Consider the following 22,416-nt stretch of genomic DNA (forward strand, 5'->3'; position numbering starts at 1 on the left):
CAGGAAACCCAGCAGAATGAATCCATTGGGCATGACAAATTAAACACAAAGGAGGAGAATCCAACAAAAAAGAAAAAGTCATGGCAAGGCTTTTAAAACTTTTAAATTCATCTCCCTAATGAGTGTATAATTCAATTTTATTATTGTACTGATTAGTATTTTTCTGATTCTAGAGTTGCACACCATTCCTTGTGCTATACTGGCTATTTATCATCTTATGTCTACATTTTAATTGGGTTGTCTATTAATGAGCTGTAAGAATTCTTTATATATTCTGGTCATAGATTATATGCATTGTAAATATGGTCTGTTTAAGGACTACTTTTCATTTTAATGATGTCATTTAAAGTTCTAAATATTGATGGAATCTCATTTATCAATTTTTTTCTTTTATATATCATGTCTTTTGTATCCTAGGTAGTTCTTGGCTATCCTGAATTCATAAATATTTTCCCTTATAATTTCTTCTTAAAGTTTCATACTTTTAGGCTTTCTTATTTAGGTTCATAGATCCCTTTGAGTTATTTTCATGTATGGAAAAAAAGGGTTGAGGTTAATTTTTTATATACAGATACCAGGTGTTCTAGTGCCGTTTGCTGAAAACACTATCTCTTCCTCTGGTCTTGAATTGAGTTTATATTCTATAAAATGCTAAAGTTAAATAATCTTTCAAAACTCAGTGAACCATATATGTGTGGTTCTATTTGTAGATTCCCTGTTTCATTCAAATGATCTATATGTCTTTCCTTACACCAACACTGCCTTGATTACTGTAGCTTTAGAAGAAGTCTTAAAAGTAGGTACTAAACGTCTTCCAACACTGTTTTTGTTTTTGTTTTTAACTTTTCTAGGTCCTTTGTACTCCTACATAACTTTTAAATTTCAATATCCAATTCTTCATTTATAGCAAGTATACACAGACCTGAATTTTTATACATACCTTGTGTTTTCTAATCCTGCTAAATTCAAGTACAAGTTCTAGGGGCTCCTAGAGATTTCTTAGTATTTTCTCTGTAGATGATTATTTCATCTACATATAAAGATTTTGCTTCTGCCCTGCCAATCCTATCCTAGTTGTGTCATTTTATTGCCAGACTATTTTGGTGGGGCCTAGGTTTCAAACTTTAATGGACAGATAAAGAGTAAGCATATCTGCCCTTGTTCCCCACCTTAAGGAGAAAGCATTGTATCTTCTCCATTCATATAAGGTGTTCTTGCTGGAAGTATGGAGTATATGTCTTTAATCTGTTGAGAAGTTTCTGTTCTACTTCTAGGCTCCTGATAGCTTTTACCATGAACAGCTGTAGAATTTGGTCCAATACTTTTTCTCCAACTAGTGACAGGATCATATGGCTTTTTCCTTTCCTCTGTTAAAATGATGACTTTTGGGGGTGGATCTTCCAATGCTGAACCAACACTGCCATCCCTATAACAAAACCACTTTCTACATCCTGCCAGATCTGCCTTCTAATAGTTTGTTTTGTTAAACAAATTTCTATGTTCATACTTTTTTCTTCTATTATCTTTATCCAGTTTTAGGATTAGCACAATGTTGAGTTCCTCAAATGAGGGGAGAAGTGTTCCTTCTTTTTTCTGCTTTAATTGTTTGATATAATTTATCAGTTAAAATGATTATGAGCCTGCTGGTGTCATATAGGTAGGTTTTCAAGCTAGGAATATACTTTCTTTAATAGGTGCTATTCAAATTTTATATTTCCTCCAGAGTTAGTTTCATTAATTTGTCTTCCAAGGTACTTCTTAGAAGTTGTCAAATTTATTTCCAAAAAGACTTTTGTAATATGCTTTCTATATCCTTTTAAATTCTGGAAAATCTGTGGTAATGTCTCCTAGATCTTAATATTGTAATTTAAAAAATGTATAACTGATATTGTGGAACAGGAAGAAACGGTCTAAAAGAGCAGGGGAATTGGGAGGGGTAGGGGAAGGGAAAAAAGGGAAAGGAAAAAATATGAGAAGAGGAAAAAAATGGAAACAAGATCTTTGCAAATAGGGAAGGGAGGAGGGGGTGAAGGGAGGGCAAGGGAAGGGGAAAAAAAGTAAGAACCAAGATACTCATGTAAAGGTACAAGATCCCAATGATGAATGTAACTGTATTTTATACCTAAAATGTACCAATAAAGTTAATGGGGAAAAAATATTTATTAACCACTTAAATCTGTAATGTACTAATCAGTATCAAATATATTGACTAATAGTAGATATTTCATATTTATAAAAATGCTGGTACATACTATGGAGGAAGAACAGTTAGAAGTTTTCCTAACTGAATGTGACTCAAGACAATGTTCAAAATACAAGCGGCTGACAAGGCACTGAGCACTCAGAGGAGAGAGGCCTGCTGAGCAATGGGCTGGGTGGACCAGGGGACACCAGAAATCATCGCTGACTCACCTCAAAGGCACCCTTTAACACAGGAAAATGTGGTTAGATGGGAGTTCTAATGTAAGTTCTCAGGGCTACTCTATCTTTAGCCTTTGCTTTGTGCATGCACTTGCTCAGTACTGAGAGATTTCTCTTTCTCTTGTTGTAAGGCACTAATCTCATTTGGAAACTTGACCTTTATGACCTCACCTAAACCTAATCTCCTCCCAGTGCCCACATAGTGGAGCAAATATTTCAAATATCATCACATTGGCAATGTTAAATTTTGTAAGAGGTCATTGACTTGGACTGAGCTTCTGCACTAGGCCCAACAGAGAAAAACAAATGCAGTCATTCATACTTAAGTTCCACAACAAAGCTGACAGTTGTTTATCTGACTTTTCAAGATATCAGGAGAAACAGAGACAGAAAGAGAGAGAGAGAGAGAGAGAGAGAGAGAGACAGAAAGAGAGAGAGAGAGAGAGACAGAGAGAGAGAGAGATGGGGGGGGGGAGACACACACAAATCCCCAAACAAGCCAGTTTTAGCTGTCATGATAAGGAAGTCCTCTCAGCTTTAACCTTTACAACAAAAGTAACTTCAAAATGACTTAGTTATTTATCTTGTTGCTGAGACAAAATGTCTGACACCCAAAGTTAAAGAAGGACAGATTTATTTTGGCTCACATTTTACAGAGGTTTCAGTACATAATTAGCTGGCTCCAAGGCAGAGAAGCATGGCAGAGGGTATCACAGAGGAGAGACAGTTTGTGGTAGGCAGAAGACAACAAAAGCAGCAAGCAGTGACAGCAGCAGCTCTCTTTATGTTCCTTATATTCTATCCCTGAGGATGGGTAGCACTCACACCCAGGGTGGATTTTCCCATTAGCCACACCAAGAACTATGACAAAACAATCAGTGGAGCAATTTAGTAATCACAAACCCTTGATCTCAGCATCACACACTCTAGATCCAACCATCTCTGAAAAGCCCCATCTATGACCACATGAGGCTTTGAGGGGACATCTAGAAACAAGCCATAAAAATGACCACTTTTTTTGTACTCTTTCTGCTTTCTTCAGCCTTTTTCTGTCTAAAACCAACCTCCCCTGCTTAGCTTATCAGAATACACATTCTATTTCATGGAATGAGGTATTGCCTGGTTCTAGAATCACAAGTAAAGCTAAATAAGACCCTGAAATGAAATTTGCTGTAATTTTGACTTTTGAAAAGCTTAAATGTACAAGTTTTGGGAAATAAGTAATTACTCAGATATTTGAGCATGATAGTGCCCATTGGATGTTGTAGAGATATAAAGGTTCTGTTAGGGGTCTGGCAGCAATTTCAGAGGGTGATGTCATTCTTCACGGTCAGTACCACAATAGGAGAAATGGAAATTTTTACAATGAAGTTTTATTTTCAATTGAACACAAAACTAGAATTAAATAAACCAGGTCTGCCCTGTAGAGCCAATAATATTTTATAATTATGGTTATTTGGCAAATCAAGACAAAAGACCAAGCAGGATGCTAAAAATAAGCTATCTTTACTTATAATTATAGTAATCATGATTATTCAGAAGTATTCACTATGGGAAAAAGATCTAAACACTAACAAAGTTAAAATCTGGCTAATTTATTCCCAGAAACATTCCCACTATGTCTGATTCATTTACTCTTACTCAGGAGATAAGTCTAGACTTTACTGTTTTCTCTATCTACCCTGGACCCTGCCTAGACAGAAATCAAGTATCTGAGTAATTGGTTTTGACCTGTAGTGTTCCTTGGCATATTAGTGGCATTCTACTGCTCACTTTGAATTGCAACACTTCTTTTTGAATTGACATTATGTTTCAGTTCATAACCGCTTTTGGCCATCCTGATAATTCTAGCAAGGATCAAGAATCCACTAAATCTACAGCAAGAAAATAAATCCTGCCAAGGATTTATTTAAAGGATTTTAATTAAAGAGAAACCCAATGTTTATGAACTATATTTGTTTCTTTCATTTGAAGTGAAAACAGCTTACTGAGTCTTATGGGGTAGGGTCTGAAGAGAAATGTATATTCCTGGGGTTGAAGGGGTAGCTCAGTGGTAGAGTACTTGCCTAGAATGTGCAAGGCCCTGGGTTTGATCCCCAGCATGGCAGAAAAAAAAAGAGAGAAAGAAAAAAAGAACATTCACACAACTCATTACCAACTTTATGGAAAACTGTCATTACTTTTTAAATCAAGAAGTTCCTTTCTTCGCATCTCTGAGATGTGACTAGACAGCTGACAGTTTTCTGATCTTTTGTATTTATTTCTACAACATTTTTACTGTTCACAAAACAGATTGTTATGCAATCTCCATTTCCATATGACTTCTCAGGAAACTTATCATATCCCCATAGTCCTAAAATAGCATAAATTGTAAGTTACTCCACTGGTTCTCTAACAACTTTTCAAAAAAAGGAGAAATTAATTTAAACACAATACCCTATATATTTAATGCAAGTCACATCTTATTTCAGGAACCTTAATATGAAAAGGAAAAACAAATGCACATTAAACTTGGAGAAAAGTGAGATTGGACTTCTAACCCTTGAAGCAACTTGCCGGACGTGATTCAAGTGATGGACCTGCAGAATCAGGGCATCTTCATTCCTCTCATGCAATAGTAACTGGAAACAAACAAGGGCAAGTGTTGGGAAAAACAGAGATGATGGTGAGGCAGCCCTGGGCTTCCCCAAAATCTCTCTACTGGTATAGTGCCTTGGTTAGAAAGTAAACGTAGTACAGGAAAAAAGCCAGAAGGCATTAATAGCTCTCCACCCCTGAAAGGGTGGGCTGCCAGACACTCTGGCTCTTCTCTCTTGCTGCTAAATTTGGGAATGTCTTGGTGCCCAGAGGGCTGAACGTGATAAGTCTCATCCAGTTAGCCCCTGGAGAAGACAAGACATGCCCGTCCCCAGCATCTCTTCTGCTAGTCTGGAAGGAGGCACAACTGGCCTCCACCCGGTAAAGGAGCTGCAGCACACACACACCAGACTGTTTGAAGTGCAAGCTGTAGGCATGGGAGAAGGTGGGGAAAGAAGATATCCTTTATTCCCTTCTCTAAAATCTGAATTCTTGAGAAGTAATTTTTAAAAATCAAATTTGGAAAAAAGAAACCAAGAAAAGCAAGTCGGGTATGTGTAACTTCGATTTAGAAAGATTATGGTGGAAAACCAGGCTTTCCACTGACTTGGTGTGTGACCCTGTGTGACAGACCTCCTGGGTCTCTATTTTCTAATCACACACCATAGGGTTCTTCTGCCCCCTCCCTCAAGCAATTTAATTGCTGCAAAGCACTCTCCTTCCACCTTCCCAGAGTCCTGGCCGTGCTTTAAGGTTTCTGTTTCTGGACACTTCCTGGCAAGAGTGATCTCATTTCTTTCTTTTCTACCATTATCACACCAAACATATTAAGTGCTTAAATATAAGCAAGTGTTACATTGTATATACTGTGGTCACAACTATGAATTTTTAAAATCTATTTAAGAATAGTGAGTTTTTTCCCCTGCTCTTCCATTGCTACATCACTTCACCATCAGTATATCTGGGGATGGGTTAGATAGAGTAGGTGAGAATTTATTTTAGAAGTTGTTGAGAGAATTATATAGGTCATAGAGTAATATGAATGAAAATATTTTTACCTCCACCACAATTCCCAAACAAATATCCCATATTCATACTGAATAATCAGGAAAACCCAGTATTCCCCACTTCATGTTTCCCACCAGTTTATTCACAAATTAAGTGTATGGCATGGTCCTGGTGTGAGAGCAGAACTATGAATGAAAAGCAGATGTATCAGAGCTAGGCCTTCAGGGAAGCTATGTTCCTACAGGGTCAGAAGCCTCATGAGAAGTAACTCACACTAAGGGTTGTATGAATTAAGATGCACGCGTTCAGTTGTCACCCAAGACTTGAGGGATGAATAGGGGAGGAACTGATATGGATTGGGTTTCCTCAGAGTCCAGTACAGGCTGAGCCATAGAAAAACTATTTATGGAATATTTCAAGGGAGATCTGGGAAAAGTAATTTATATAGCATAAGAAAATTTCAGATTTTTTGGAAATAATTTTATGATCCCAATCATATGAAACATTATAAAAAGAAAAAATGTATATTCCCAAAATAATAGTATAAACGTGTCATTCTCACTATTCAAAAACTTCCATGAACCAACCAGACAATCTATATTTTAAAAAAAAAAAAACTTTAAACCCTTTGATTTAGCTATTCTCTTTCAGGGAAATATCTTAAGAGTAGATGTCAAAATATGGAAAAATTTATGTCACAATAATGTGCAATGCTGGGCAGTTTGCAACATAAAAAAAATTATGTCCCTTATTTCCTAACTTCATATCTCAGGAATGGATCCCATGGCCACTAAACTTCAATACAATAAAAATTCAAGCTTGATTTCTTTTCAAGGTTCAAATGAGAAATATACAAGAACTTAGTAGGCATTTGTAAATCCCTCTTCTAGTTCTAGGCTATCCCTATGCAGCAAGCCCTGAACTACAAAGCAAAATACCACCAGAGGAAGAAAATGATCAACTACCTGAGGTCCCATAGCCAGTTGCCACTACTCTGCCACACAAGCCAAAAACAGGACCTTTGGGTGAAACTCGGCCTGCACCTGTCCTCTGCCCCTACCCTCGATCTCTGAGGTTCGAGATCTCAGCTTAACTGAGACAGAAAACAAAGTATTTAACAGAATACTTTGAGAATGGTCATGGCTTGATACATGTTTAGTAAGTAATAAAGAGAAAGCAATTAAGCCAGTAGCAAGTGTCTGGAACATCTAACTACTCAGTAAATGGAAGTGTTGTATTGTTGTTGTTGTTGCTGCTGTTGTTACTGCTCCTGCTACTGCTACTGCTGTTGCTGTTAAATAAATGATTCATATTTGTATGGTTACTGAGAGTTTGTACTGAGAGTTTATACTGAGAGTGCTTTCAATTTCCACAATGATCCTGGAACAGAAAACTGACGCTTGAACCTGGTAATTTGTCTAAGTTCATACTCTCACAGTTGCTGAAGCTGGGGACCTCATTGCCATCAGAGGCTCTTTTCTCTGACAAAGCTGTCTGAATCTCATAATAATGTCCTCCAACCTTCTCTCTATCATGAACTGGATTCTCAACATCCAGCCCAGTTAAAGTGGCTGATCAAAAATTATAGCAATCTTGTTCCTTCTGCAAGTGATGGCTGGTTTGAGGAAACAGCAGTAACCCAATCTTATCAATGATTTGAGTTAGTCTCTGGGATCTTCTAGGAAAGGCCTTCTCACTGCCGTGAGCTTCTGTTCTTACATTTCCAGACATCCCACCTGATGCATTTTCTGTTCATGCCATTTATGTATCAGATCTAGTGCACATATTCTATTTCTATTTGGTAGCTCCATTTCTTCAGATGCAAGTCTTTCTAAGCTCAAGTGAGATCTAATTCTGATTTCCTGGAATCGTACATGGGCAGAGAAGGGCAGATAATGATATGTACAGCTATACAAAGGCAACACATATTTGCTGGTTTCCCATCACATGGCTAAGTATAGAAGCAGAGGACACCACACTGAGTTTTACTGAAGCTTCCAGCCCCTCTCCCATGACCTCTACCCGTATAAGTCATAACAGAGCTGCATATCTGGAAGTCTGACAGTTTTCAGCTGCCTCCCTCTTCCCAAAGCATGCTGTATCGAAAGTTTTAGGAGAAAAGAAAAAGTTGGGGTAGAAGAAAGAGGAGGAGCTTTCACCATAGGACCCAATCTTTTCCTTTCAGAGTAATAATGGTGATTTGGTTAAAGCATTCAAATTTACCTGTGGAATGTGCTGCTTTGACAACTCCTATTTCAAGTTCTCTTTTAAAAACTACAATGCAAAAATGTAAGCTATTCAACTATTCCTTAACAATGTTTTATTGAGATCATTAAGCACTTTTTTTGTATGATAAACACCAGCTCACCTTTTGCATCTTTCCCTATAACCAAACACATTTGAGTTGCAGCTCTGAAGTCAGATCAGCCCTTACAGTCAGGATCTGTCCTGCATCTCCAAAATCACAGACTCAACCCTGAACCCTTCATGTTTCATATGATTCACCTACAATCAATTACTGTCATGCATTCCCAAAGTCCCAACACCAACTGATCATCACATGTGCCAGTCCTCATTTCTGAAATCTGGGTTTTTTACGAGAATTAAGTCTCACTCTCTAATCCCAACTTTCTCTCTTCCACAAATCTCCAACTCTTGAGCTTTCATTGCACCTGGTTTTCAACCACCTTGTGCCTCAGGCTCCTTGCTGCTGCCCTGTCTCCCAACCCATCAGCTAGCTCTGCTCTCTTTTCTTCTCTCAGAGGCTAGAACTCATGATTTATCACTTCACTTGCTCTCCTGCTGACACCTCCACCCCAAGCTACCAAAGCTCAGTTCCACAGCAATCCAAATAGCCCAACATTTCCACTGCCATAACTGGTAATGCAAGTTTTGCTAGAGGAAATCTCCAACCTTGCAGATTATGAATCCCAGCAGGAACTAGATGCTGGGTATGACTCAGCAACAATATGTTATATTTAAGTACTCCATGTACTCACCATTTTCAGCACCATGAGGGATGGTAACCAGCTCTGCCTCCTGGTTCTGCCACTTAGTAGCTATATCACCTCAGGCAAGTTGTTTAACCTCTCCATTTCAGTTATTTCAATTTTTCATTAGGATAGTAATTCTAACTTTATAGGGCTGTCATAGGAATTTAGTGAGTTATATATGTAAAATAATTTTAACAATGGTTAGAACATAGAATGTGGACTAACATGTTAATATTTTGTAGAGAGAACTGAGTTCTTTGGGATTTTCTTCCATTTCCCTTCCTTCATCTTATTCTTCCCATTTATTCATATCCATATGCATCCTCATCTTTTTTCTTCCTGTTCCAAAAGTTTATAAAATATTATAAAATAAGTTAATCTCTCCAATTAATATCACTTCCTTTCTTTTTTCATTTGTTTGTTTGCTTGTTTGTTTTTACAGTACTGAGAATTGAACTTAAGGTCTTCATACTGAGCTACATCCCCAGCCCTTTTTATTTTTTATTTTGAGACAAAATTTCACATCTGTAAGTGGGCCTTACTAAGACACTAAATAACCCAGGGCAGGCTCGAACATGTGACTCTCATGCCTCAGCTTCACAGAGTGCCGTGATTACAAATGTGTGCTGCTCTTGTCTACATTTTGAATTAAGACTTTTTCACAGGGCCCTCCTTAGCTTATAAATTTATTCAAATGTCTCTCTCCTTAAAGTGGAGTAACAATGTGAGGGACACAAGAAGGGAAGAGGAGGAAAGAACTGAGAGGAAAAGTCCTTAGGGCCTCTCCGCCCTTTCTGGCTATAATCAGTTATCTTCTCACAAACCCCACCTCCTAGGGACCTGTCTACACTCTCTCCTCACCCTCTCCTCCCTTGCACCTCAGTGGAATACAGTTTTGCCCTGCCTCCCTCACACACCACCCATGCCATTTTTTGACACCTCATTTCCAGCAGTTATTCTTCTAGCTGACCACCTTGTAGCACTGTTCACCTCTCTCTCATTATGAAAATTCTTCCCTGAATTTCCAAGACAGAAGTCTCTCCTGCTTATCCTTCTTCCCTATGGAACTCTGCTTCTTCCTTTCTTGTGCTAGACTCTTCATCTAACCATGCAGGATATGTAGTGTTATTTTTTTCAACAAACTTAATAAACACTTCCCATATGTCAGATACTATGTTAGTTCATTTCCTATTGCTAATAACACTGAATAAGTTATAAAGAAAACAGGTTTATTCTGACTCACAGTTCTGGCCCAAGCTCAAGGGGACTGCACCTGGCAATGGCCTTCTTGTTTCAAGTCCTAAGAGCATTGCATGGTAGGAGGCAGAGAACCTGCAAAAGACTCAGTCAGAAGCCTTTTTAGGAGACCAACTCTTAAGATAACTATTCACCTGTTAATTCATTAATTGCTTGATAGGTTAATCTATTCATGAAGGCAGAGCCCAAGTCACCCCTAACAATCTCATATGTTCCCACCTCTTCAGATATCATAATGGTGACTAAATTTCAGCACGAGTTGCAGAGGAAACAAACCATACTGAAATTATAGCAAGTTGAATGCCTGCTGCTGGGGCCAGTTAAACAGGAATACCTGAAGTACCACTCAAGATGCCACCACAATCAGTACAGACACAACACAGACCTATGATGGTGCCCTCAGAAGTTGTACAGTGATGCTGGCAAGAATAAGACAGTTCCTACCCTCACAGTTGGCCCCACGAAAAAGAGCAAGACACAGCTGGACAACTAAAGTATTAAAAAAGGGAAATGCATGATGTGAACACAGTTCTCTCACAATCTCCTATTCTCCCCCATTCTCTGACACACTGCGTATCTCTTTCATTCTCCCCTACATAATTACATTCAAACATGTGATTTCAACTGATCCCACTAGCAGTTGATGTTCACACTGTGAATTTCTTTCCCAGAATATCAAACCTCCTGCCAGAAATCTCTACCACCTGCCATAACTGGGCAACCAGCATGAAGAATATAAAGTCTAGTTTTACCATAAGCCATTAACCTTATTTCCTATCTGTATCACTTCTCTAGTCACCCTCTGGGGCCTTTCTTCAAATTTCATTCAGGGTTGTTTGAAACACAAGCTAATTCTATCACCAAACCCTACAGACACTCAACTCTTCTGTTCCAAAGATACCAAAGCAAAAAATGAAAGTCCTTAGTGTGATGTACAGATGCTAAATGCTCTAGCCCAGTGGTGGCAAACCTATGGCACACATGCTGCAGTGGGCACTGAGCCCTCTGCCTACACACAAGCCAAGACCTTGAAAGTGGGTAGCTGAAATAGTTTCCAGATCTCAGAATGCATTTAGAAAATTCTACAACATTTTCAGACAATGCTACAACCCATCAGGCAATCTACAAGGAATTTTCCAGCATTGTAGCAGCTGCAAAGGAGAATTTCAGTAACAGATTTTTATGGTTTCATTAGAGACAACCTTGTGTTTTTTCACTTCTTCAGATAAAGCCAAATTTGAAGAACTTGACCTTCCCTGATTACACTGGTTAGATTTTGGAAATCTGGAAATGGAGCTATTGGAATTTCAAGAAAGCTCTATCTGGAAAAATAAATTCTTTTTGGGGGGGGGCGGGTACCAGAGTTCGAACTCAGGACCTCGAGCTTGCCAGGCAGGCATTGTGCCACTGAGCTAAATCCCTAGCCCCTGGAAAAATAAATTCTATGACCTGTGAGCAACACTTGAGAAGAAAGAGTATGAAGGGAGGACAAAAGTCAGCACAGTTAGCACTTCTGAAAATGAAATGCTTAAAGTGTGCAATTCTCTGCCAAGTAATTTTAAATCAATGAAAGCATTTTGGATTGCTTTTCTTATATTGTTTGAATCATCTTATGCTTGTGAGCAGTTGTTTTTGGCTTTGCATTATATCAAATCTGATACAAGAAACAGACTAACAGATGATCCAAGTGCTGCATGTGTTGCTCTCAAACTAATGAAGTGTGAAGCAAGGTTTGATAAAAAATCAGCATGCACACAACAGCAGAGATCACATTAATTGTGCAAAAACATGCCAAATGCAAACTTTCACCTTTCAATAAAAAGCTGTTTGTATCACTGAATGCTCTGTAATTGTGTTTTTTCTTTTAAGACAAAAGATGTTAATGTTTGAGGTGTTTTTTCTAAATTAAAACCTCAGTATTCAGATTTAATTGCAGTGTTTGCTTTGTGATAAGTAAGTGGGTTTTACATTGCAGTCTGGGCACTTGGTCTCTAAAAGGTTCGCCATCACTGCTCTAGCCCCTGCTTGTGCTTGGTCTCATCTAGCATCCCAGCTACATGCCCTCGTGTTAGCCTTGTGGCACCGCCATAGAGAACCAACACTACTTTCAATCACAGTGCACATTTCCACCTCAGTGTCTTTCTTGCTCCTACTACCTAGAATGTTAACATGAATCTCTACATTTCTTTACTGGTTTAACCAAATTAGGCAGCAATAAGTACCTCGGGACCTGAACTCCCTTTATAGGTAGTCACTTAAGGGTCTCATCACAGTACTGATTCGTTGTCCTCTATGGGGGATGGAAAGCCTCTGAGTAAGGAGCCAGTGAGGTCTTTTTATGAGCCTTCAGACCCAACGCACTGCCTAGCTCCTGGTGATTATGTAGTAAACATAGTCAGCCTACAGAAGTAAAAAAGAAATTTTTAAAAATGCGTAGGGCTTAATCTTTGACAAAATGACTAGTTCCTTTATCACTGGTTTTAAGTAATACCCTAACTACCAAGTAAAATACTTTAAACAAGTTCCTTATTTATGTGCATTTATTTATTCATTACCTGAGGACTTTGACTTTTTCTAAGAATGTTTATGGATTTTTAAATTAAGTTAATAAATTGTTGCCTGTGATCTTTGTGACCTAAATTGCCAAACAGCTGGTTAGCACTGCGGGTGGGGTCTAGATCAATGAAACCCAGTAGGTCACAGACCCATATAGAAAGGGAACTTAGCCCCAGGACCTCGTGAGAACACATCCAGAACCCAGAAGACAATGTTCTAATTCTACATGACAGAACTAAGACATGGGGCTAATGTCTGGATTTTGAAAATCAACAAACCACAGCATGTCTTCATAAATCATTTTATGTTAAAAAAAATACAATGGCTACCTAAATGGCTAAATCCACTAGATAATCACTGCATTTTATACTCAGTATACACATGGAAGAGGCTCTAATGGTATGTACAGGATGAAGGGTTTGTGTAGAAACTACTTTCCACTTTGCTTTATCCCCAACCTCCACCCAAGGCTACCATCCTTCACCTACCTACACACAAACACTCATGCTCCATAGTGCACAAGCTCGTATGGGAAAATATAAAATTAAAGTACGGAACGTGAACTTCATTGACTAGTTGTTCATCGAGTCAATGAGAATACAAAGAAGGGTGCCTGGCCTAGCACAGCTATTTCCCAGAATTTTATCTTTGCCCTATCTTGCTTCTCTCTGTAAACACTCTACAGAAGATCTATGACTTGAGCTGAGTCTCCAGGCTGATAATTCTCAATCTATATTTCTTGCTCTGAACATCTCCCTGCTCACTTGGCTTGTTCTCCCCACAAGCACCAAATTAGAAAGTTAACAAGGCCAAAGTCTCCCTGTGCTTTTTCAGCACGGATATGCAACAGTAGCTAGAAACCATTAGTGGCTGCAAGGACATAAACCAAACTCAGCAGGAAAAGAGAAGCAGAAGCTTTAAAACATGTGATCACATGATAAACTTACTTTAACCAAGAAATCCTTCATTAAAATGAAGTCTTACTTGGAAGCCCAGCAAGTGAAATCAAGAATAGCACACCTGCTCACATTGCAGAGGGCCCAACAGTAAAAAACCCTAAACTGGAAGCTGAACAACTCCGTTCCCTCTACCCATTGTCCCCATGCACTGTAACAGCTTGGAAGGGCTCCTTGAAACCCCCAGAATTCTGCAAAAACACAGGCAAAAAGTACAAATCAACATCCATGAAGATGCCACTTCTTAATACAAAAATTAATATTTAAAACACAATTTTGGAAAGCTAATTGGTAACAGTGAGTGAGAATCTTCATTAATATTAAAAATAAAATAACAAATATTAAAAATAACTTCAGTTCTAAGTAGCCCTCTTGGTCAGTCTTTTTCAGTTTCCATGTCAACCACCTCATCACATTTTTCTCCATGAGAGGAAATCCTAGTGACAAGGAAAACTCTCTGATATAAAAGAATAAGCTTGACCTCTGAATCTTTCTCTGGCTTTCTGTCTCCCCATGAGCTCTCTCTCTTCTCCATATGCTCCCACCATGAGGCCATCCACCAAGATACAATGGAGCCAAGGGGGCCCTCACCAGAGGCTGAACAGATGCTTCTGCCTGATCTTGACCTGTCAGCTTCCAAACTTGTGAGCTAAAGAAATCTCTTCTCTTTACAAATTACCCAGTTTCAACTATTTTGTTATTGCAATAGAAAACAGATTAATATAGTTGATTTGGTTGCTTTAACATATAAACATGAGCAAGCTTAATGAATTTTACCGGGGGTAAAATCAGTGAAAATTCATTCAACCACTGGAAAAAGTTTCCCATATATTAAATGAGCACTGTATAGACAAATGCCAAAAAATAAAAACCCCAAAAAAGAGGAGGAGGGGGCCGGGGATTTAGCTCAGTGGTTATGCCGCTTGTCTTGAAAGCGCAAGGACCCGAGTTCTATCCCCAGTACAAAAAAAAAAAAAAAAAAAGGAGGACGAAGATACCATTACAACTGTTTGCTTTAATATTTCTTTCTAAAGAAGAGTAAAATTACAAAGTATTTTATAAATTTATGGTTCTCAACCCTGGCTTCACATGCACTTTACAAGGGAGTTTAAAAAAACTACATATGCCCTGACTCTATCCCAGACCCTACTGAATTTGATCTTTTCCTCTTTCCTTTTTTCCTTTTTTCTTTTTTTCCCTTCCAGTATGTACTGCAGTAATGGGGACTGAACCCAGGGCCTTCACACTGAGCTACATCCCCAGGTCTTTTTTATTTTTCATTTTGTGAAAAGGACTCTCTAAGTCACTAAGGTGACCAGTCTGGGCTCAAACTTCTAGTCTCCCTGCCTCAGCCTTTTAAGTAGCTGGTGAAGGGAAATTTTTTAGAATAAGCCCTTGGTATTAGTATGCTTTCTTCCCTTCCCTAGGTGATTTTAATGTGTAACCAATGTTGAAAACCATTGATACAGAGTCTTGAATTGGCTGATTTGAGAATACTAAATTGTCAGGTATCATTATGAACAATCCATATCTTTGATACCGGTTATGCTGAGAACTTCAATTAACACTATCTGTAATGACTTAATTATGATAGCTAATACTGCTTTGTTGTTGTTGTTCTCTCATTGACCCACATCTGACTGAAAAAACAACTTTTTTCCTCAAAGCAAGTTTAACTTTGTTGTGAGTACAAGTTTTTGTTTCTTTAATGGTTCTTTCATGGGCCATGATGTGACTGTTTTGAAGTTACAGATTCAGAGAGCTGAAATTGCTATTTCAAGAAATACAGCTGGTTTTAGTAGATAAATATGAGCTCATTTCCATGGAAAGTATTTCATCAAATACAGCAGAGTTACAAAAATAATACCAGTTGTCCAGCAAATAAGTAATTATGTTCTCAGTTTGTAATATGTTAAATAAACCACAATATGGTGAATTGTTCTCAGAAATATTTTGAAAAATTATAGTCTACAAATGTTTTGGGTGATTAATTTTAAGTATTGGTATAGTTAAAATTTTACATAGCTAGTCTGGTAATATACACGAATGAGGGAGTCACAACACAGAATTTGGGGGGAAAGGACAGCTGATTTTTACGATGATTTAGAAGCTTGAAAACTATAATCTTAAGTAATTAATTCCATGTTTATAAGAGGTTCATAAACAGGAATTTCTACCCCAGTGCAGAGATAAGCTATTTTCAAGTCATATGAGGAACCCTCAGATATTGAAACATTTAAAGATCTCTCAAAAAAAAAATCTCTCTCAATTGAAGCAATTAGATCCCAAAAAGTTGACATAACATCTTTCAAAATTTTTATTTCAACTTTAGTCACATAAATAATTGTAAATGCATTCACTAATATTTGGATACTAGTCATGATTGGAGTTTTCTGTTACATTTTTTGGCTAAACCTGGCCAGGTTTCTTGCTTGTATTTGAAACGGGGCAGGACATTAAAGAAGTTTGTAAAAAGACCTTAGTGCAAAAAACACCTCGATATTTTTGCTGTACTTTCCCAATATGTTGTATCTGTCTGTTCTACATCTAGGTAGTAGTTCATTTGTTCATGTTGCTTTTTAAAGCTTTATTTTTTTTATAAATTGAGATAAAATCATATAACATAAACTTCAGTGATTTAATCATTCTAAAGTATACACTTCAGTGGCTTTTACTCTAGTCACAATATTCTGCAACCACCACCATTACCTAACTCCAGAACATAGCCATCTCCCCAAAAAGAAGCTCTGCACCGTTTTCAGTCACTCCTTGCTCCCCCATCTCCATCTCTGGGCAGCCACTAATCCACTTGCCTCTAGATTTGCCTCTTCTGGACATCTCCAGTAAGTGGAATCATACTACTTATATGTGGTCTTACGTATCTAACTTCTTTCACTTAAGGTTTTCAGGGTTCATTCATTTCACAGAATGTCTTGCTGTTTCATAAACATGTCTTATTTTAATGGCTGCTTTCCATAGTTTGGATGTTGAATTTCTCTCCATAGTTCCATGTGTTAAAACACAGGTATGCAAGCCAGGCATGAAGCACACCTATAATCCCAGCATTTAGGAGGCTGAGGCAGGAGGATCACCACAAGTTCAAGGCCAGCCTAGGCTACATAGTGAGTTCAAGGCCAGTATGAACTATATAGCAAGACCTTGTCTCAAAAAAATGAAAAGATAGAACCTGGGATTTACCTCAGTGGTTCTGGTGCCTGCTTTGCAAGCACGAGGTCCCGAGTTCAATCCCTGGTACCAAAACAAAACAAAAATACAGGCTTCCAACCTTTTGGCTTTCCTAGACCACACTGAGTAAAAAAGAATTATCTTGAGCTGCATATAAAACATATAATATAGTTATTGTATTTAACAACAAACTTCCTTCATTTTTATATTTTAATTTATTAAATTACTTTACAAAGTAACACAAGCCCAAGTTTCAATAATTAAATAAGAACACTTCCATATCTGCTTAAAATCAAAAACCACCTGTCTTCCCAGGCACACACAAATACAGGTAGGTTGAAACACTATTATTGGCAATTACTGCATTTTACTTGCCAAGTTGCACAACTGCACATAACATCTGATTGATGTACACAGATATCAATTCAACTGTCTGTGATGGATGCAAGAGAAGGCATTAGCCCTACCCTGTTTAGTGTTCTGTTTTGGCCTATACAGTCCACACTAGCACACCTGCAATTTAATAATGGAAAATATAGCTAAAAATCACAAAATAATAGTTTGTTTTGTACAGTCTTATGAGCCACATTACTCACTGTTCAGGGCTGCATGCAACCCATGCCTTGGGTTGGAGGGCTTGTGCTAAAGGCTTGGTCTCCAGTATAGCACAATCGGGACCTGGTAGAAACTTTGAAAGGCAGGGCCTTATGGGTTGTCCTAGGTAACTGGAGTCATGCTTTTAAAAGGCATTGTGAGACCCCACCATCTTGTCTTTTTCTCTCTCTTTTCGCTTCCTGGCCATGCAGTGAATGTTCTCAGTCATGCATTCTTGTCATTGCCACGTAGCTTGGCCACCACATACCCAAAGCAATGGATCTGCTTGATCTTGGACTGGAATCCCCAAAGCCTTGAGCCAAAATAAATATTTTTGCTTTACAAGGTAATTATCTCAGATATTTCATTATAGTAATGTGAAGCTAACTAACACATGGGCCCATATGGCAATCAATTTAGTTTTCGTAAAATAGCATTCTGTTTTGGCATTCACATTAAATTTGTTATGCAATATTTAATTAAATTACAAAATTACAGTATCAGGTACAACTGGCATAAACAGGACTGTGACCAAACACCACAGTAAATGTGCACCTGAGCTAGAAAGAACAAAGTATAACAATTTATTGTATGATAGCTATTGCTACAGTGATCTCTGTGCTCTGAGCAAGAATCAGTATGTATTCCAGAGGGGAATGAGAATGAGTTACTTTATATTTTTAGCTATATTTTCCAATGAGGTGAATGAGTTACTTTAGTGTTGGTCAGTACTCCTCTACATCAATACTGAAGGGTCCAGAAGTGATTAACTGCCTGTTATACAACACAACACAACCTCAACAGGACCCTAAAAGGAAATCTTCTGTTTTCAAAAAGAAGCAAGTAGGGAAGGGGATGTAGTTCAGTGGTGGAGTGCTTGGCTAACATGCACAACAACTTGGGTTTGATCCCCAGTATCTCAAAAGAGAAAAAGAAAGAAGAGGAGAAGGAGAAAGAAGAGGAGAAGAAGTTTCTTTTATATCAGGATGCAAGCTACTTCTGTATCTTTATATCCCCTATTGCCACCAGCACAGGAAAAGAGGGGCTCAGAGTACAGCCTTTACACAAATCATGAAAAAGAAGTTCAATAAATATTTATTAAATCAATAAATTAATGAGTATAGTGTATTAATTAATGACCTGTAACTTTCTACTTGGCTAGAGGAACTCACCCCATCATCAATGTACAGTAAAAGGAAGAGAGATATAAATCTAGTGGGGCAAAGTGGTTACTGAATGAGGAAAAGAATCAACTGTTACTCTGGGTACCTAGCAGCCTTCAGAAACAGTGACTCTTCCCAAATGTTGAACAGGGATCACATTTAAATAGGACACTTAGATAACAACACTTTCTGATGTCCTTTGATGTCAAACAAATTAAAAACAGAGACCAGATCTTTGTGCTTGAAATCCCCCTGTATCTTCAACTGTGGACATGGTTTTTCTCAATTAAGTTATACCACTTTAATGGATGAGTTTTTAGATATACTAAAAATGTACTCCTAAGAAAACAACTTCCAATTTGGTAATTTTTAAAAGCAAAGCAATTGGTTAGGAGAATGTATAAAAACAAACAAACAAAGAAACAGGCAGTGAACATTTTTTGGCTGTATACAACCAAAAAAGTGCCAAGTTCATTTTGATAAGTCTTTGTTAAAAACAACAAACATGCCTGAACTTGCAAACATACTGTTTTGAGGAAAATGTGACTGAGAGAATTAGAGAATGCTTAAAACTGGATTTTCTGATTTAAAAGAAGAACTACCATGGTGACAGGTGTACTAATAAGTCACAACGCTGTGCAGCCTATGATTATGGAGAAGAGTGGCGGGAAATGTAAAGTGAGATAATATAGAAACAGTATGCTATCTTCATAAATAAATAAAAGCAAGCTACATCACACAACCTAACACAATTACAGGCCCAACATTAACACTTTTGAGAAAACTAATTCTTCTATGCTTTATTAAGTTTAAAGTCACCACAATGAGGTTGCTGCAATAAAGGAAGTGGATTCCAAATGAACATACTTTAAACAAAGGTAGGAACTATTATTCATACACCATAGAAGGTTCATGAAAGTTAAAGCAACTTCGCCTGAGTATTTTGTTTGTTTTCGATGATTATAAGAGCAACAAACTTATGGAATCAGAAGTAAGACAGACTGGAACTTTTGTGTTCATTTCCCTTCATTAGGCAAAACTGACATTCTCTTCTATCTGCCCGACAAAGTCCCGGAAAATTATTCTCAGGAATAATTGCAACTGGAGCTCTACAGGATCAAAGTTCTTTGTTTTGTTCATTGACATATCCAAAATCCCCAGCAAACCCTAGGCAAGGCACTCAATAAATATATATTAAATTTAATTAAATGTAAGAAATATGCAATGCTGAGTCAGTTTTAATTGCAAGTCGTGTCTTCTATTATCAGTTATAATGTTAAACACAACAAACAATCCTTCAATAGGGCACTTTTTTCAAGCCAGGTCTAGCGCCGTACATCGTGCCTTTAACCCTAATCTGTCATCACCATGGAGAACACAGAATTAGAAGAAACTCCAAAGGCAGATGTGGGTGGATATACTCTTTGTTTTGATTGAGTACTTTTTAAAAACCTGGAATGTATCTGCATACATCTTAATATAAGAAAAAATTTAAATATTACTCAAAAATAAGGATTGCTAATTTTTAATTATACTACAAAGGCAGTTTGACTAAATCTACCTATCTCATCCATTTCAGAACCTTCTCAGTTAAAAAATGATAAGTAAAAAACAAAGACAAGAAAGTTATGTGATGAGGTGACTCTGGTCATGCCATTTTTGTTCAGAATGCCTGGAGGCAATAGGCCGTGCACATTGACTTGTGTGGGAATGAGAAGACGGGATACCTGGGTTGGCGCCGTTCCCTGTTAATAGCTTTGCAGCCCTCGAGGACTCAGATCAGGGGTTCCTGGGCTGTAAAATGAAGAGTCTGGATCTAGTGGATGAGAGCTCTGAGATCCTTTTGATGTCTAAGATCCTGTGATTGTAAGTGATTGAGTGCAGTCATTCAGTACTCCTCCATTCTTCCTCTCTCCAACAGACACAGGTTGGGCACTGGCACATTGGGAGGGACCGACACTCTTAGCTGTGGTCCTGCGTGACTTTGGCCACAAGACACATTATGCAGGGGGGCAGTTGACAATTTTCAAAACCAGGCAGCTTGGATACCTGTAGAGACTGTTTCTGAATTTGGCAGGCCTGAAGATTTTCCTTCTGGGCCAAGCTGGCGGGGCCTCTGGAATGGCCAGCTCTCAACCAAGAATCACTTAGAGGGAACTAATTAGAGACCCGTTAGTGTATGATTTGGAATGCTGAGTTGTGAGTCTGCATTAAAGTTTTCACTGCTTTTCCTAGTGGCAAGACGTAATAGTGATATTCAATTTAATCCAGAAAAAACTGTGAGGGCTAGAGTGTTTTTACTAGATCACACTAGGGAAATAAATATTTCTATCATTAAAAATGCATTTAACACAAGAGAATCCAGGAAAAATCTGGAAACTTGCATTTGGTAACCTCAGCAGCCAGAGATGAGAACAGCTCCCTCTCTTACCACCTGCCCCCAAAACTCACTGGAGCGAGCATAACAGAGTGGACAGCAGTCTCTCCCTAACCGAACAAGCTTGGCGAGCGACCCTGGTGAGGGTCCGGGATCGGGCGGGGACTGGACCCAGGGAGGGAGAATGCAGCGTCCCGGACCTACGCCAGCTTCAAGACCAGCTCTAAACCCGGTCTGGCCTCAAAGGATGCCCGCGTCCTCCGAGCCACCGCTCCCTCGGCTCAACGAGTTGGAGAGCGAGTTGGAGAGCGGGAAGAGGGTGAGCCATGAGGAGTTTCCCAGCCCGGGCTCTGGCGATCCGCACGCCGGATTCGCCCGCGAGAGTGCGCCCGGGAAGCTCGATGGGACCAGGCTCCTCGCTCGCGGCCGGCACAGAGCGCGCAGACCACCCGGAGCCCCGCGCGAGGCCTCGTCCCGCGCCCCCAGCCCGGCTCAACCCCGCCGTCTCACCTCGCTGGGACCGCTGCAGCCCTGGTGGTGGTGGTGGCGCGCAGACATGTCCCCGGGCGCACCCGCAGAGCCGCGTCCCTGCGCAGGGCCCCTCCTCTGGCCCCAGGCGCGGCGGTCCGCGCTTCCGAGGGGCGGGGAGCCGACTGGGGGAGGCGCCGGAGGGGCTGGGCCGGGGCCCCCGGGAAGCGCCGGGGAAGGAGAGCGTCGAGGGGCAACTCCAGCTGCACGTCCCCGAAAGGCCCTGGCTAGCTCAGTCCCGCCAGTTCCGCAGGGGACGCTGCCCGGCCTGCCAAGGGGGTTTACTATGGGATCCGCTCTGCTGCTGGGGCTTGGCCTGGGTGGGGGGTCCGGGGAGGCGGACGCCTCTCGGTTATGTAACCGCGGCCGGCTGTGCTCTGAGCCAGAGCGCTCAGGGACTTCTGGACTCTTCCCGGGAGCAGCCTGCGCACTCCTGACCTGAGCAAGCAGAGGGGCTCTGGTATTCTCAAGAAGAACTTTTCTCCACAGGTCAAAAAGCAAGACCTCTAGAAGTAATACGAAGACTCTTTCAGGTGTATCTGTCAGGGAAGGTACCTGCCAACCAAGTCCTAACTATTTCACAGCACAGGAAACTGGAGTGCTGGACTGTTCCTTAAAAGCGACAGATGGACCTGGGTTCTGCTTATAACTTTGAGCAAGCCTCGGTTTCTTCATATGTAAGATAAACGGCGATAATTATTATTAATAACATTGCACCCACTTCACTTGATTGCTGCGAGAACAGAGAGAGCCAGATGCAGGTGCCCCTTACATAACAACCCCAGTAAATTTAGATCTGA

General features: G+C 39.4%; 1 protein-coding gene across 5 annotated transcripts in view; it reads right to left on the minus strand.

Annotated features, from left to right (window-relative positions):
• Slc16a12 (solute carrier family 16 member 12) overlaps window positions 1–22,038 on the minus strand; it is a 98,243-nt gene extending 76,205 nt beyond the window's left edge. For 2 of the 5 annotated variants that reach the window (XR_015440360.1, XM_087184884.1), the window contains exons 1-2: window positions 21,599–22,038; window positions 10,243–10,331 (exon numbers count right to left, since the gene is read on the minus strand). The gene's annotated coding sequence lies outside the window, so the exon portion shown is untranslated. Of the gene's footprint in view, window positions 1–4,961; window positions 5,043–10,242; window positions 10,332–21,598 lie in introns of all 5 variants that reach the window. The other 3 variants (XM_013069841.3, XM_087184885.1, XM_004838481.4) reach the window with 3 other exon arrangements.
• Window positions 22,039–22,416: the final 378 nt, after the last annotated feature.

Source organism: Heterocephalus glaber, unplaced genomic scaffold (assembly GCF_053883595.1).
Source record: "Heterocephalus glaber isolate CG9 unplaced genomic scaffold, H.glaber_assembly_v1.0 deba00001497, whole genome shotgun sequence".
Lineage (NCBI taxonomy): Eukaryota > Metazoa > Chordata > Mammalia > Rodentia > Bathyergidae > Heterocephalus > Heterocephalus glaber.